Here is a 15,993-nt window from a genome sequence, read left to right on the forward strand (position 1 = left end):
TTGTTACAGCATATATTTTTGTGAGTGAATGTTTCCCATATAGCTTTATTAAATAAAGGATCATAGTATATACAGAAAAAAAAGGAAGGTGGTAGAGTGTGACACCCACAAAATCTAATTAGATGAGGTCCAACATAGATAAATTAACCTAAGTAGCTAAAGAAAAGCTAGGAGGATCTTTATGTGATGTCCCCATCTTGAACCTAGAACATTATAGCAATAAAACATTGTGATCAAGGGATGGCAGACCTCCAGCACCTCCAATTAGAAGATAAATAGTAGGTAATTATACATATTAACTGAGAATTCAAGTAGCTAGTTTGAATTCCTAGTTGCCATTAAGAGATATAATGATAAGTTTGGATCCAAAATGACAGATATCTTCATCAAGTACCAGCAAGCTCACAAGCTATCCAGAATCACAATCTTAAGGACAATGACCTAATCAACATATAAATCATTATTCTCTTCTCCAATCAGAGTGGTAAACCCATAATCAATCGTGTTGACAAGATGAAATCGTATGTGTAACATGCTTAACCTAACTACCGAAAAAATACAAGTACCAGACAAATCGTGTGAAATTAAACTTTTTAATTAACCATTATAACCCAACTAACTGCCTCTTATTCACATGAACATGATAACTTCTAAAAACTAACTACTTCACTATAAAAAGTTATGGAATATTAAAATAATCTTTCTTCACATGACATTAGCATAACACACAAATCTAAATACTGATCATTCTAACAAGGAAATAAAAACTGAATTAATTAACCAAACACATGTACACAAAAAACCTATAAGATGGTAGTATGTGGTCTTGTTATTTTTCTGATATTGATCCTGATGTCATCCAGGGAGAGAGAGCATCATCAAAGGTTTTACCTCCCATCCATTGACCTTTCAGTCTCTTGAACAACTTCCCTTCAGAAGTGGCTTACTCCTATAGAGAGGTGCAAAAATGAGATTTGGTTTATCATTGCCATTGGAATCTTGATGTTTACAACCCACAACAATCTTGGTCACACCCCATAAATATCCAGGCTTAGAGAATGACCTTCTGGACTAGAGATATGATGATAAGTCTGGATCCAAAATGACAGATATCTCCATCAAGTCCACCAAGCTCACAAGCTAATTAACATGTAAATCATGATTCTATTCTCCAATCAGAATAGTAAACCCATAATCAATCGTGTTGACAAGATGAAATCCTATGTGTAACATGCTGAACCTAACTACTGAAAAATACAAGTACCAGACAAATCATGTGAAATTAAACTTTTCAAATAACCAATATAATCCAACTAACTGCCTCTTATTCACATGAACATGATAACTTCTAACAACTAACTACTTTACTATAAAAAGTTATGCAATATTAAAATAATCTACCTTCATATGACGTTAGCATAACACACAAATCTAAATACTGATCATTCTAAAAAGGAAATAATAACTGAATTGAATTGACTAACCAAATACATGTATTCAAATGGATTCAGTCTCTCAACACAATTGTATTCTCCAAAGCCACAACAGTACAAAAATGGAGATTCAACCAAATAATAAAATCACTACGCCTCAGAAGTGATTCAATACACTCATCAGCTTCAAACCCTTTTACTTCAGTGAGGGCACAAAAATTAACTTTAGAAAATTCTTCACAAGCAACAAAAGCAAAATAGACAATCGGGTCATTTTCTCATCAAATGGGGCTCATATTTATAATCTCCAATTGGCACAAGTTTTCCTAACACAACTCCACTTACGAAGCTTCCTTAACACAACATCATTTTATAATATTTAAATATAATAAGTGCCATATAGTAATGTAAACTTAATAATTAATTTAATAAATATGAACTCGTGCAATAAATAGCTCTATCCATTGCAGGCCAGGACCAACTACCAACGCCACCATCTGCACTGCCAGATATGGCAACAACCTAAATTGGACTTACTAAAAATAGTAAATCCACCACTGAGACCCTCAAATCGCACTGTTAGCTCACAAGGGTCACCATGATGAACTGACTCAAACAACTATAGGGACTTGCCAAAAATGAGGACATTACAGTCCTCCCTCCTCGAGACTGCTTGTCCTCAAGTAATCTGATAACGCACTGAAACCTCCACCAAGATCCCATTTGAAGAAACACGTGACATCCCGATCATCAATAACCAGCTCCTGTAACATTATCACCGATACAACTGGCTGAACATACCAAATTGAATCAAACTTGTCTATAGATGTCATAGGAGTGAACCTCTCATAGGGAAGCAACTCGGTAAGTTGACAAGCTCGCTTCCCCAAACTGCACAAAGTAAGCTGCCAAACACACGATATGACACGTCCAACTAAACTGTGCACCTAAAAAGGATCATGCACATAAGAGTCAAAAGAAAAACCATATGTACTCGGCATCATGCACATATCCCAAAACTCCTCTATGAGCACTTTCTAAAATCCCGATGCCCTAGAAGAATCCCACACGTTTAACTCAACTCCATCATTAACCCCTACAAAAGATGTAGCTACCAAAGAACTTGGTGCAACATGGGGTTCTCTATTGTTCTACCAACTATATCAACAATACCTGTAATTGCAATGGATGTAGCCACATCCTCAGCATAATCTGTGGATAGAGGAACATCCCCAACTGCTGCTATAAGATATTGAATTGTGTTTGCAGATGGTGTAAACTGAGCCCAACTCCTTGTAGGTGAGTGATCAACATCAACCTCAAAAAACGGATTGGCATAAGACAATGCTGAATCCATCTCAAACATAGGACTATTCATAAAGCGAATCTCAAAAACTGTAGTATAACATGATATTGTCTCTACATCACTCACCTCAAAATCAATAACTTGTTTACTTTCAACAACACACACCTGAAAATGTAAGGTGTTAGAAATAGGACATACTAAGAGGGGGGGTGAATCTGTATTTGACAAACTTTTGCCCAACTATGGATATGATTAACACTCTTATAACTTGCATAAATAAATAGACTGGTTAAGCTGAACAGTAAACACAACTATAAAGCAATGCAACACATAACACCATATTTTGTTTACTAGGAAAACCCTGGCCAAGGGAAAACCCCGGTGGGCACAAAATGATCCACTAATCAAAAGTATCTTGTGAAAGATATTCACCCTATTAGGAGTCTATTACATTTGTAGGGTGTCTCGGTCCTTGTTAGAGGTCTCAACCCTATTAGGAGTTGTTATACAATTTACAAAATGTATGCAAGATGAGCCCACCGCCCAAACATGCAATATACAATTATATTTTATATACAAAAGAGAAAAACACAAAAACCGCTTTATTGTTGATATTTTCCTTTGATGCTCTCTTCACAAAAACTAATCATCTATCTATATTGTCTTGCTCATATATCAAATCTCGCATCATACAAGTGTGCTCATAAACATTATAACATTACATTACAATGCCACACGATACAATGATCAAAACTTTCTTCTTTATACTATTTTGCTTATCTAGTCGACCTTCTTTCCTTTACACGTTTCCCAAAATGCAAAACTATACCTTTCCCACTTAGGGTTAACATCTAGGATGTAGTTAGTCAAGTAATTATTTTGCCAAACAAAACGATTCCTTAACATAAAAATATACAATTCCTTACTTTTGTCCTATTTTGTCTATTCCTTATTGCAACTGGTAAAACTGCATTAACTATTTTTCATATTGATCGTATAGACTCACGTTCTTAGATGTGGAATCCTCATGCTCTATTCTATCTGTCCTTAAGGGCACACATGCCAATAATATCTTTCTGAAGCTTGCTAATCAAAATTGTGCATGTGCTGATAGATAACTGTTGAATTGTCATTTTGCACAATGCTTAACGACAGGAATCCTTTCCAACTCCTCTCTTGAAAAACTAATCTGGGATGAACTCCAAGGTTTCGAGCGATCTTGTGACCTACTGGAATCCGCTTAGTTGAAGATAAATGTATTTGTTCACAGGGAGGCTTTTGCTGGTTCAAACCAATTCAGATGAGACGTTTGATTTGTTGTAATGAAAAGTAACCACAAAAGAGATATATTTTTGGTATTTTCTATTTTATGATGAAGTGCAATTTAACAATGCAACTATATGAATTCCTAATTTAACCAAGAGTTAGCAAAGAAAATAACGAAGATAAGGTAACGAGAGATGAAAGAAAATAACATGAAAGGGAAATTCCTAACGGACATAAACTACGGTAACAACATGTTTGCGAGTTAAATCGTCAAAAAGATCAAGTAGGAAACCAATGAAAATAGGAGCAGCGCTTCCTCAAATTCACTGATGCAATCGTCGATGGGAACTTAGTAAAAACCAAAAGATGTTTCACTTCTCATCAAATCGCAAGGCCACGGAAAGTGCGCTCATGCGAGACAAGAAGCTATGTAGGAACAGTAGGGTGATCTCTTCTCCAACTCGGTACATTAACAAAATTCATCAACACGTGGAAAACACCAGAACTAAAAGATCTCACAATCAAATCAACACAACAAAAGCATTGGCTCCATTATTATCATGAACAAGAATTCACAAAAAATAACAAACACACTCTGGCAAGAATAACTACCCTCAAAATGAAAGCACCAATAGCATATTTTATTGCATCAAAATAACGGCCTAGAATACATATTACATTCCTGAATTTATAAGAAATCATCTCCTCAATTTATGTTGAGAGTGAGAGATCTCTTATGCAAATATATGCTTAAAACTAATAAAACAAATCTAATTTTATACAAACTAACTCTCTAAAAGGTGCTAAGTAGGACTCCACCCTTGTTTTTATCAATTAATGGGTGCATGAGCCTTTGCATGTCTTAAATCAAAGAAAGAAGTAGATAAGAAGAAAGAAGTTGCAAGAGGATCTAAGAGTCACTGGAAGCTTTAAAAATGGAAGCTTGACCTTCTCTAGGTGTTTCTAGGAGTTGAATTGCCGTCAGAATGCATTTTTAGTGCATGGAAAACTCTAAATTAGCAACTGGCAATTAATTGTTGGTGCATTGTTACTTCTTCAAAATTGTCAGCGCACCTCTATGAATAGCACACCTGTGCACCTGTGCACCTTGATGACAGGTTCAAAAAATCCAAAATTTTCCCATGTCAAAATTGAATTTCTAGCTTCTGGGTTTTGTACCCCTTTATACCAGAGCGATGTCTGGATGTTTTCTCTTGAATTTCTCTATAATCTACGTTGCTTGAGAAGCTTCCAGCAAATCCAATGCTTTTATACTTATTTTTAACTGTTTATCGGTAGTTATTGACCTCCATATGGGTCTTCGCAAAATCCTCCAATTTAGTGTCCAGTTCCAACAATACCTCTTCAATCTTAAATGCTTGTCTAATATCTTCATCAGACAAAGCATCCTCGAAAGTTCTTCAGAATTGTTCAATAACTGATTGCACTAACTTGAGTGTTATTTTCGACTCATCTTCAAAAATTTCAAGGGCAACAACATCGTAATACTTCTCTGCTTTCAAAATTTGTTCTTGAGTCTGGTCCTTCAACTTCTAAATGTCTTCATGAAGTCCTTCCATGACCTTCTTGCCAACAGCTATCTTCTCAATCCAATCTTCAAGCTTATCAAGCTCTTCCGCTGTATACACTTCCATGAGTGTACGATACCTTTGACCCTTTATTGCTGTCAAAATCTGTAGGTCTTTAGCCCAGGTATGTACCTCATCCATTAACACAAAACCCTGGTTCACTATGGACACCAATTTATCCACACTTGATTGAACGTAATGCAACAGGTTCAAATTACCCTGTATTATTTGTATGCCCTTCTGCTCAAAATTGTCACACCATTACTGACATACTCCCAAAAATGGATCCATCTAAGTTGTCCCCTTTTCTTTCCTCTCTAATGCCGCAGCAAGAGTGATCTCCAAATGATCCGGGTCTATCGGGCCTACTATTCCGTGCAGATAACCTCTCATAATCTCATTTTGTTTCCTAAGCATCACCAATTCTGACTCATTCTTGTCCAAATGCTTGAACACTTCTTTTACGCCCGTAGTGATCAAAACTACGGCAGTATCTACTGCGGGCTTCCCTAACAAGACCTCCTTGATTTGGTAATCACTAGGAGTCAAATCTTCTATAGCAGCATGTGGAGGAGGGATGGCAATATGTGCAAGCAAGTCCTGGTCTTGGTTCTTCATTATGAAGGCCAATGGTCGTGCATCACCCATAGCTGGCTCAGGCTTCTTGATAGCTCTTACTAGCTCCTCCATTCCCTCCTTAGCAGTTACATTTAACTGCCTCTTTTGTCGAACCATAACCTCCCTCTTCAGTCAAGCAGGTGTAGTGCCCATTGGAGACATATATTTGACTGAAGAGGGAGTTTGCACTGCAGGTCCCTTTCCCTTATCAGTCCTCTCTGGAGTTTCTTCCCATTGAGAAAGATTACCAGTTTGAGTCTGTGTGTTTGGTTGAGCTAAGGTCCTAGCCTTAGTATCGTGAGGAGTTTGTTGAGGTTCCTCATGTATTTGCCCCTCCTCTGATACTTCATTGGTTGGCATTTTTTGGGGCTCTTCATCCTCCTTTGGTGCTTGTTCTCCTTCAATGGTCGAAGGGAGTGGTGTCACTGATCCTTTGTCCATTAATGACAAATCTTGAGATGGTGGTGAGGGTAGGCCGAAAGGTCCTTGAGGCAGAGGCAGTATTTGATTCCAGTCCTCGCCTAGGGGTTGACTCCTTGGAGTATCCCTTATTTTTTCCCCCCAACATCTCAGTGCCAACAGGCATGAAATCAAAGTCTAAGAGGCTAAAAACATCAGTCCCTTGATCCTCCATGTCTGTGATACACTGTTGCAGCTCATCCTCGGAAGTTGTAATCTGAACAAGTTTTGTTGGACTAGATGGTAGTGTTAGAGTAGAACTCCTTTTTTCCTCTTCCAAGGCCTTGGCTGATTGAGTCCTTTGAATCAAGGGAACAATATCAAGTTGCTCCTCCTCTTCTTCTTCTTCAGCCTCAGGAATGGTTTCAGGTACTTGTAGGGGAGGAGTATTCTTTTTCTTCAATTTTCTTCTTCTCCATGGCTCCCTCATAGTGAACTGAACCCTGGCCTTCTTAGGAGTTGAGGGGGAGGCTTCTTCCTCTTCTTGCCCTTCTGGTGGCACCCTCTGTTCTTCTTCCAGCTCTTGTTCCTGTCTTGGAGGAGGTACTTGTTGGAATTATAGATGGAGTAATTGAGAGGGGGGGTGAATCAGTTACTTAAAAACAATTCACAGATCCCTTAGATGTCTTTAATACTTATTTACTGCTGATACTCGGTAAACAATGCAGGAATACTGTAACTAGGTAGATTAGCTAGTTACTGATCATCTAGTATTCATAGTTATTAATATGCATGCAAAAGTTAAATAAAATGAACACAAGAGACACCAGATTTAACGTGGAAACCCAATATGGGAAAAACCACCAAGTAACTAATCACCAATTTTTCACTCTTCTAAAGTGAGCCCTGTTAGGAGCCAACCCTATTAAAAGTTACAATACATACTGTTAGGTGTGACCCTGTTAAAGGATTTAATCACCCTGTTAGGAGTGGCCTTGCTAGAGGTCTTTAGAACAATTCAATTGAACTGTCACCTTGTTAGAGGATTTACAAAATGGCTGTTAAACCAACTCTGTTAAGAGATTTGAAATCATTGCTACAATGGTTAGAAAGCAACAATGAATTGACTTGAACAAGATGCAACTGAATTTGCTAGCTACAGGTCTCTGTTCAACATTATTAGATCCTCCTCGATCAAATATGGCTCGGTTGCTCCTCAATGACCTCTGATCATCCTTCAAATTCGCTTCCACAATAATCAGTCTTCATATCACATTAATTCCACACTCTTTCGCACACTTAGAATTCGCAACTTGACCTCTTACTTATGCCATTGAGGTTGTCAAGTCAGCTCATTTACATGTTACATTTACCAATAAACCATACATCAGTCGGCTACAGATATTACTCTAAACAAATAAACGTTATTTCATAAAACAATGAAATCCTTTATTGGCCGACCCTGCTTGGTAAATACTGCTTCCAGAAATTTCCTAAGTTAACCTTCTTGACTCGGTTAACATTGCAATATCCATAAAATCCTTTGGCTGCTGAGTTTACTCAGTAAGAACTACTTCTGCCACATTTCCTTTGATGACAGTGTGAGCTCGATAGATTCTGTCCTTTTGCCTCGCTGACCATCTGAGCTCGGTACACACTGTCCTTTGCCTTGTTGACCTTCTGAGCTCGGTAGACACTGTCCTTTGCCTTGCTGACCGTCTGAGCTCGGTAGACATTGTCATTTGCCTTGTTGACCTTCTGAGTTCGGTAGACACTATCTGATGATTGATCAATTTGAATAATTGTATCCAACAGTACTTGCTCAATCTCCTGGACTTGGGCTACCTGTTCATCTTGAGATTCTTCTTGTTCAGGACCTTGCTGTGGTTGTTGAGATGGCTAGGCCTGATCTTTTGGTTTGCTACCCTTTGCCACTCTTTTCCTCTTATTCATCCCTCTCATGTTGATGCTCTGTTTCCTGCCTTAGTGGGGATTGAGCAGGGAAGGTTGGTACTGTGACTTTTGCACCTTTACCCTTAGTTGGGCGTGTTGTGGCTTGTAGAGGAACAACTTGTGGAACTGGATCAAGTTTGAATGGTTTCTTGATCCATTCCCTTGTCAATTGGACAATATGTCAGGCTCTGTTGTTGATATTTGCACTCTCATCTTTGTCAATTTCTGCATTCATTATAGGTCTGTCATATATCTTGTTGTTGTTATACAGTGGATCCAAGACATCCTTCGTGTCCTTTTCGACAGTCTTGAAGGGAATCTTCATCTTAAGCGCCTTTTCCACCAAATATAAAGTCATCCTACAATAGTCTCTAATTTGGACATTGTAGTCGTTTATGGCATTCATCCAGTGATCCTCTAGTGCATCCTGGTGTACAAATTGCTTTCCTGCCAAATACTGCACCTTTCCAATATTATCAAAGTATGGGCGAGGGGAGTTGTACTCTTCCAAGAGATACTGATCCCATTATGAATCAAAGGTCATTATATCTTGCTTCTATTTGACCTCAAAGGCACCTATGGTGATTGGCCACACCCATGTCTTCTAGTGCTATTTCCTCACTCTGTCATATGCAAATGTGATTTGCCTGGCAATCTCCAACAAAATGAGCTTGTTAGAAGGATACCTCAGGAGCTTCTTTGGGTTCACCATTGTGCCTGCTACCCTCAGGTATGTGAATGTTTTGAATTGAATGTAGTAGGCGCCAATTTCTGTGATCTTTGTTGCTACCTCTATTGACATTCTTTTAGCATAATCACCCTCTATAAATCGGATGATTGCAAATATGAAACCGTCATTCAGTATCCTGTATTCCTTGCTTTGATCCGAGAGCTTCTTCTTCACCAGGCCTTGGACTAGGGGTCTGAGAGACAAAACATTTACTAGGGGGTCCTCATTTTTAGCAAAAATGGGGCATGCGTTGTGAAACCACAAAAATAACCTTCATGATACTTAGACAATTTTCTAAGTCTACTTGCCAAAATTTCATCTTCATACTTTTCTCACTTCATATTAAGTATATGTTGCCATAAATGACAACCCCATAGGATCTACCTAGCCAAATTGCAAACTATCTCCCCCTTTGGTATTGATGGCAACATATGGAAAAATTAGCTAAGTCCCAAAAATGCAAAATCTCAAAAACTTGTGAGTCTTCACATGGCCATTACAAAATTGCAAAATGTGGATCATTTTATTTATTTATACCATCTTACATCCTTATATCTCTTAATTACAACATTACTCCCCCTTTGACTATACTCTTACTTATATCTCCCTTTACATATGCATACAATTTTCCTTACACTAACTCTCCCCCTTTGACATCAGTGACAAAGGTGAGTCAAAAACTATCTACAAACAAAATTGTACTGCTACCTTCCTTGTCTTCATGCTGATGGATTGTACAACAAAGCAATGTAGTCAGCAAAGTTGCTCTTCAAGCTAGTTAAACCCTCATTCCATGTTGCCTTTACTGAATCTGAGACTGTCAAAAGCGCACATAATCCATAAGATGTTATCTCATTAAATTGAAAATCTAGGTAACTAAACTGCTCATAAGATGTCTTAGCTTTTAGACAATCTTCAAGCTACCTTTGAACAGTATCTATCTTCAATTTTAAGTGTTCTCTTAACAAAGAGAACCTCTGTAGTAATTTCTCTCTTCTGTTTTCCAGTATCCTTCTCTCATCATAAATTTTGTTTATCTTTTGCTCCAAGTGAATCACTTGAGCATCTGCATTCCTGATCTCACTGATTACATTCTTTAACTCATCCTTTTTAGCCTTGATCTGAGATGTGAAGGTACTCATATGTTTATGTGCCAACACACATATCTCATATAGTTCCTTGCCTTCATGTATGCAACCTTGCAATTCTTTGATGCACATGTCAAGATTTACCAAATCATCCTTGACATCCTTACACACCTTTGCAAAAATATTTGCATCATGCTCCGCATGTGCTTTTGTTCTTGCTACCTCTATCAATGTCTGAAAGTGACTGTCAAATTCTTCCAACACTCTTGTAGCCTTCTTCTGGGGATTTTCTTCATGAATCTGGATACTTATTTAAACTTTCCATCTTTGCTGTCATCTTCTCAAGGATTTCTCGAGTCCCTTTTATGCCTTTTCCTTTCTCAATTGTTCTGCTAGTGGTTAAAACAAATAATTGTTTAAGCATTTCCAGCTCAGGATCTTCTGTTGATTCCATTGGTGTAGAGCCCATTATGTTCACCATCAAAGTCTCTAAAGGTGACTTTGAGGAACTTGATATTTCTTCGCTTGAACTTCTGATAGGAGTGACTAGCTACAAATGTAAACTCTGACCATTTCCTTGTACATTGCTTTCTTCCTCTGTTGCTGTCTGATCTTCCTCCTTATCCTCATCTCCTACTTCCTCATCTTTCCTCTCAGCTTTATCTCCCTTTTCTTTCTCTCTTTCCTCGTCCTTCCTTTCCTCTTCTCCTTTTTCTTCTTTCTCTGCTTCTCCATTCGCAGAGCTTGTATACCCTACCAAACTGTCAACTATAGGGCCATAGTCCTTAAAAGGATCTTCTGCTGTGTCAACAGTTATGCTCGTGCTATCTACATTCATTGTGCCTGTACCAATTGTGATCTGAGGAGCTTTTGATTTTGGTGCTTCTGCTGCTTTACTGTCTTTTGCTTCCTCCATCTCTGTATCCTTAGTGACTGATGTTGTTACTGGTACTGCTGCTGATGCTAACACTGCTGCTATGATGTGAGTAGGAATTGCTCTCCCTAACACTGTGATTGCTTCTTCTTTATTAGGTTCTGGTGAAGACATTATTTTGTCTTCTGAAGTCCTCTGCACTTCAGTGTTCATCTCTGTCATTACCTTAACTATTGCTTGCTCAGTTTTTTTATTAACCTCTTCATAATTGCCTTCCATTATAAGAATGACTCTTCTCTTGTTGCATAACAAAGGTTCAATGCTCTTCATGATCATCTCAACATTTTCAACTTCACATAACTTTTTGATCAATCTTTCCCTTATTGCTTTGTATTCCTCTGTCGCTTCTTTCTATTTACAAGTCTTTCATACAAGTCCTTAGGAATAGGTCCTTGTATATCAACAAACTTCTTGTTATTCAGAATCATGTGTCTAATTATTGCGTTCTCCAACTGAAATTTGTCAATGTTTCTATACAAATCATAGTATCTGTTCAACTGTACAAAATTGCCATCATTAACAATCACACAATTCAACTTCTCTATTTTAGGCTTTCACTATTTCCTGCCTTTTCTTGCTGTCTCTGACTTGTCCTTTTCTTGCTCTTCTTCTTGTCTTGCGACCTCGAGGGTAACAACTTGACCTCTCATCTTCTTCTTCCCTTCATAGGACATTAATACTATCTGCCTTTTACTAGGCCTGGTTGCCATTTCTTTCACTCTTTTTTGTCTAGGAGCCTTTGTTGGTTCTTGTTTTACTTCTGCTAATTTCGCAGACTTTCTTTTTACCTCAACTATGCTTACCTCTTCTTCTTCTCTTAATTGAACAGGTGGAATAGCTTGTGGTTGCTCTTGTGCAACTGTTGCATAAGGTGTAGATGCTTTTGTTGACAGTTTGGCAATTGTAACTCCTTCTGCTAATGATGGTGCTATCTCTGATGGTGTTGCTGCCAATGGTGGCACATACATGATGTTTTCTTGTCCAATCTTCTTCATGCTAGAAATAGTTTGTTTTACTATTGAATCTTCTTGCAGGGTCATTTGTGCTGCCTCTGTGACCTTCAATGTGTTGGCAATTTTCCTCTTAACAAACTTCTCAAGCTTAGCTTGATAAGCCAGATGCATATTCACTTCAAATGTCCCAAATCTGTCAAATTCTTCATCCTTTTCTGACTTAAGAATACCCTTACCATATCCTTCAACTTCTTCTTCATTTACCTCATAACTAAGAGGGTCTACATACAACATCCTAGGCTTAATTGCCTCTGTATAGGTGAAATCTGTGTCAAGCACGAAACAAATATCTTCCTTATACTTGCCCACAATTGTTGATGGAATTCTCAGTCTTTGTTTCATCTCAGTTTGAAATGTTTTCACAATTAGGTCTACGCTACTCTTTATTTTATCTATGGGGTGTCTTTTGTACAAACCTATGATTTTCTCCATTGTGCATCTATCACTGTTACTTAGTTCAGAAAGTGGCATGAAAGGGAATCTTCTCAACAAGTGGAAAAACATATAAATGATCAGGGTTTGAAATTTGAATTGTCCATTCTCACTTTCATGATTTTCTCTATGTTTTCTATCATTGCACTCTCAAAATCTCACACATATTGACCTTGGTTTTCTTAATGTACATTAGGTGTGTTGCATGAACAAATCCTGCTACCATGTCATCATCTTTGTAACTAGAAAAAAACTTTGTTGCCATGGTTTTGCTGACAAATCTCACATCATCTTGTTTTATCTCACTCAAGACTTGGTGTTCTGAAGCAAAACTTTCTTAACATTCTTCTCATTCAAAGGGATGGAGCCTTCATTGCTCAAACTAGTAACCTCATGTATCAGATTAGCTGAAATTTCAATCACATTGTCTCCCATCCGGAACTTTCCATCATGAGTTCTTCTTAAGGTTATCTTAGTCCATTCTTCCTTTTCAAACTCATAGTAAAACAAATATTTTACTAAGTTATTCTAGCCTAAATGTTCATAACATTCCTTGAATGTCATATCCTTCTTGTGGACTTTGTCAAATTCTTTTGAGATGTTTCTGTTAATGTTGTAGCTTTAGTCAAATTGAATTGATCTAGAGTTAATCCCCAAGGTTTATTGGTTAAAAATTATTGCGATACACACACACACATATAGTTGTTAATAATGTCTAATGGAAATTAACTTACCATGACCAATATTGATTAACATAGAGACATGTCTCTTCTAATCCTATATATATATATATGCATTCGGATTTGCACTTGGAAAATACATACCACAACATTAGGTAATGTCATTAAACTTGTAGCGATCCTAAAACTTAATAGTTTCCTTCTCCTACAAACTCAAATTTGCCCCAAGTGTAACTACTAGTGTCTTCCAAATATAGCACTCCATCTGGGATTTGCGAAAATGCGGCTGTAGGGTCATCCTCCAAAGGTGGAACAGGGTTTATCTACATCTTAGGTCTAGGAATATCTTCTACATTGTGAATTGTATTTCCTTCCATCTTAACTGACAAATTACTCAATTCAATTTCACAATTTAACTTTGCAAGATTGTAAATACCTCAGAAATCGTAGAATTAGGGCACGTTGTAATCACTTTCAACTTCGCTTGAAAACACTTCAATACACTCTAAATTTCACCTTCGATTGCTCCTTATCTCTTCACAGGATCAAATGGTATACATAAAGCCTATTTTGATCCTTAAATCCTTTCAAATCTACTTCTGCATTAATTGCACGAGTACGTAGGCATCAAAGTTGTTTTTATTAACAAGAGAACTTCTTTCTCTTCGCACACACACATATGAACTCCAAAACTTATGCGCTCTTAACCATAGCTTCCTTTCATCATTTTCTACCTTATATTAACTGCTCAAGTCTCAACTCTTCGCCTAAGGGTTCAAATAATTTTGTGATGCTAATTCCTTTGGTTTATTATGAAATAAGTTGCTTAAATGGATAGGGGTTGGTTAACAACAATTACTGACTTCATCTTGTTCTCAGGTGTTTCACTTCACTGATTTTTTACAACATATGAACTTGTTGGATCCTTAGCTCTAACAAAAGTCTCATTAATATCTTCTACATGTTCTTTAACACTTTCTTTCTGACTGCTGTTATTCTCATTCCTCCTAGCATTGTTCACATTCCTTGTTAAGTTTGGGTTTCTCATGTTATTCCTCATGTTGTTTGACATTCTCATATTATTCATTCTACAAAATCTTGTTGTATGTCCCAAGTTGCAAATATGACATGCTATCACATTGTTTCCATATCTAGGTCCTGACTGATTGATTTGTAATTTGCAATCTTTAGCAATATGACCAAAGTTGTTGCACTTATAATACATGCTATCATTTCTTACAACATTGGTTCCTCCAATAGGTCTATTATATGCAGGATTAGTACCTCTAAACATTCTACCATTATTGTTGTTAAATCTAGGTTTCCTACATTCACTAGCTTTATGTCCAAAACCATAACAGTTATAACAATAACCAGAAATAGGGTTAGTAAACTTACCTTTACAGTCCTTTCTATGACCAACTTCATTGCATGCATAACACTTTCCAGTAAATTGTCTTCTTATATCTTTAGGTGGTTCAACTTGTTTAGGTACATCTTCAAATTGACTTAACTCAACCTTGTTCTGATCTTCTTGTTGTGGTTTAGGTTGTTGGATCACAAGATCTAGTTCCTTAGTAACTTTAGATCTCTTTGATGATTCTCCTCCAAAGTATCCAAGACCAATCTTATCATAAGAAGGTCTCTGCATATAGATCTTTTCATCAAGCTTTTCACTACTTGAATACTTCTCAAAATGTTGCTTAGACAGTGTAAGCTCTCCTTTTACAATCACATTGTACTTCTCAAGCTCTGCATATTGTAACTTTGAAGATTCGAGTTCAGATGTCACCTTTGTAAGCTTTGTTCTCAGATGTGCATTCTCTGATCTTAGATCTGATTCAATGTTCTTGTCGTCATCCTTCAAGCTCAATTTCAGATGTATAGTTTCTAGCTCATGCTTTAGGATCTCATTCTCTTTTGTAAGCCTTGAAATTTCATCATTGTTCTTGATTTGATCTTTAGACTCTTTCTTGGATCTGATATGTTTTATTTTGTCCTTCAACTTCTCAATGTAATATTTTACATCTTCATACTCGTCCTTCAAAGTATCTCTTTCTTCTGTAAATACATCAAGTTGCTCAAGAGCTTCTTTTAGGTTCTTCTGTAACTGATCCATATCTATAGAGATCTTACTCAAGCTGTTAGGCCTCCACTAAGTAACTGTGCTCTGATACCAATTGTTATAAATAGGAAATATTGAGTGGGAGGAGGTGAATCGATATTTCACAAACTTTTCCCCAACTATGGATGTCATTAACAATCTTATAACTTGCATAAAAAAATAGACTCATTAAGCTGAGTAGCAAACACAAAAAGCAATGCAACAGAACACCATATTTTGTTAACTAGGGAAACCTTGGCCAAGGAAAAACCCCAGTGGAGATGGTACCCACAAAATAATCCACTAATCAAAAGCATCTTGTGAAAGATATTGACCCTGTTAGTGTTACAAGCTAGGGTTTTTGTTGCACCAAAGGATCGACCTTTCAATGCTTGATACAACCACTAGACTTATAGAACACAGGAGGCAGTTAAGCCATGTCATGAAT

The 15,993-nt window shown here is 37.2% G+C and overlaps 1 protein-coding gene across 2 annotated transcripts in view; it reads left to right on the forward strand.

Moving 5' to 3' along the window:
- LOC149576158 (uncharacterized) overlaps window positions 1-15,993 on the forward strand; it is a 151,931-nt gene that overhangs the window by 116,273 nt on the left and 19,665 nt on the right. The window lies entirely within an intron of this gene.

This window comes from Cupressus sempervirens, chromosome 1 (genome assembly GCF_028749045.1).
Source record: "Cupressus sempervirens isolate cs-2001-9-10 chromosome 1, ASM2874904v1, whole genome shotgun sequence".
Taxonomy (NCBI): Eukaryota; Viridiplantae; Streptophyta; class Pinopsida; order Cupressales; family Cupressaceae; genus Cupressus; species Cupressus sempervirens.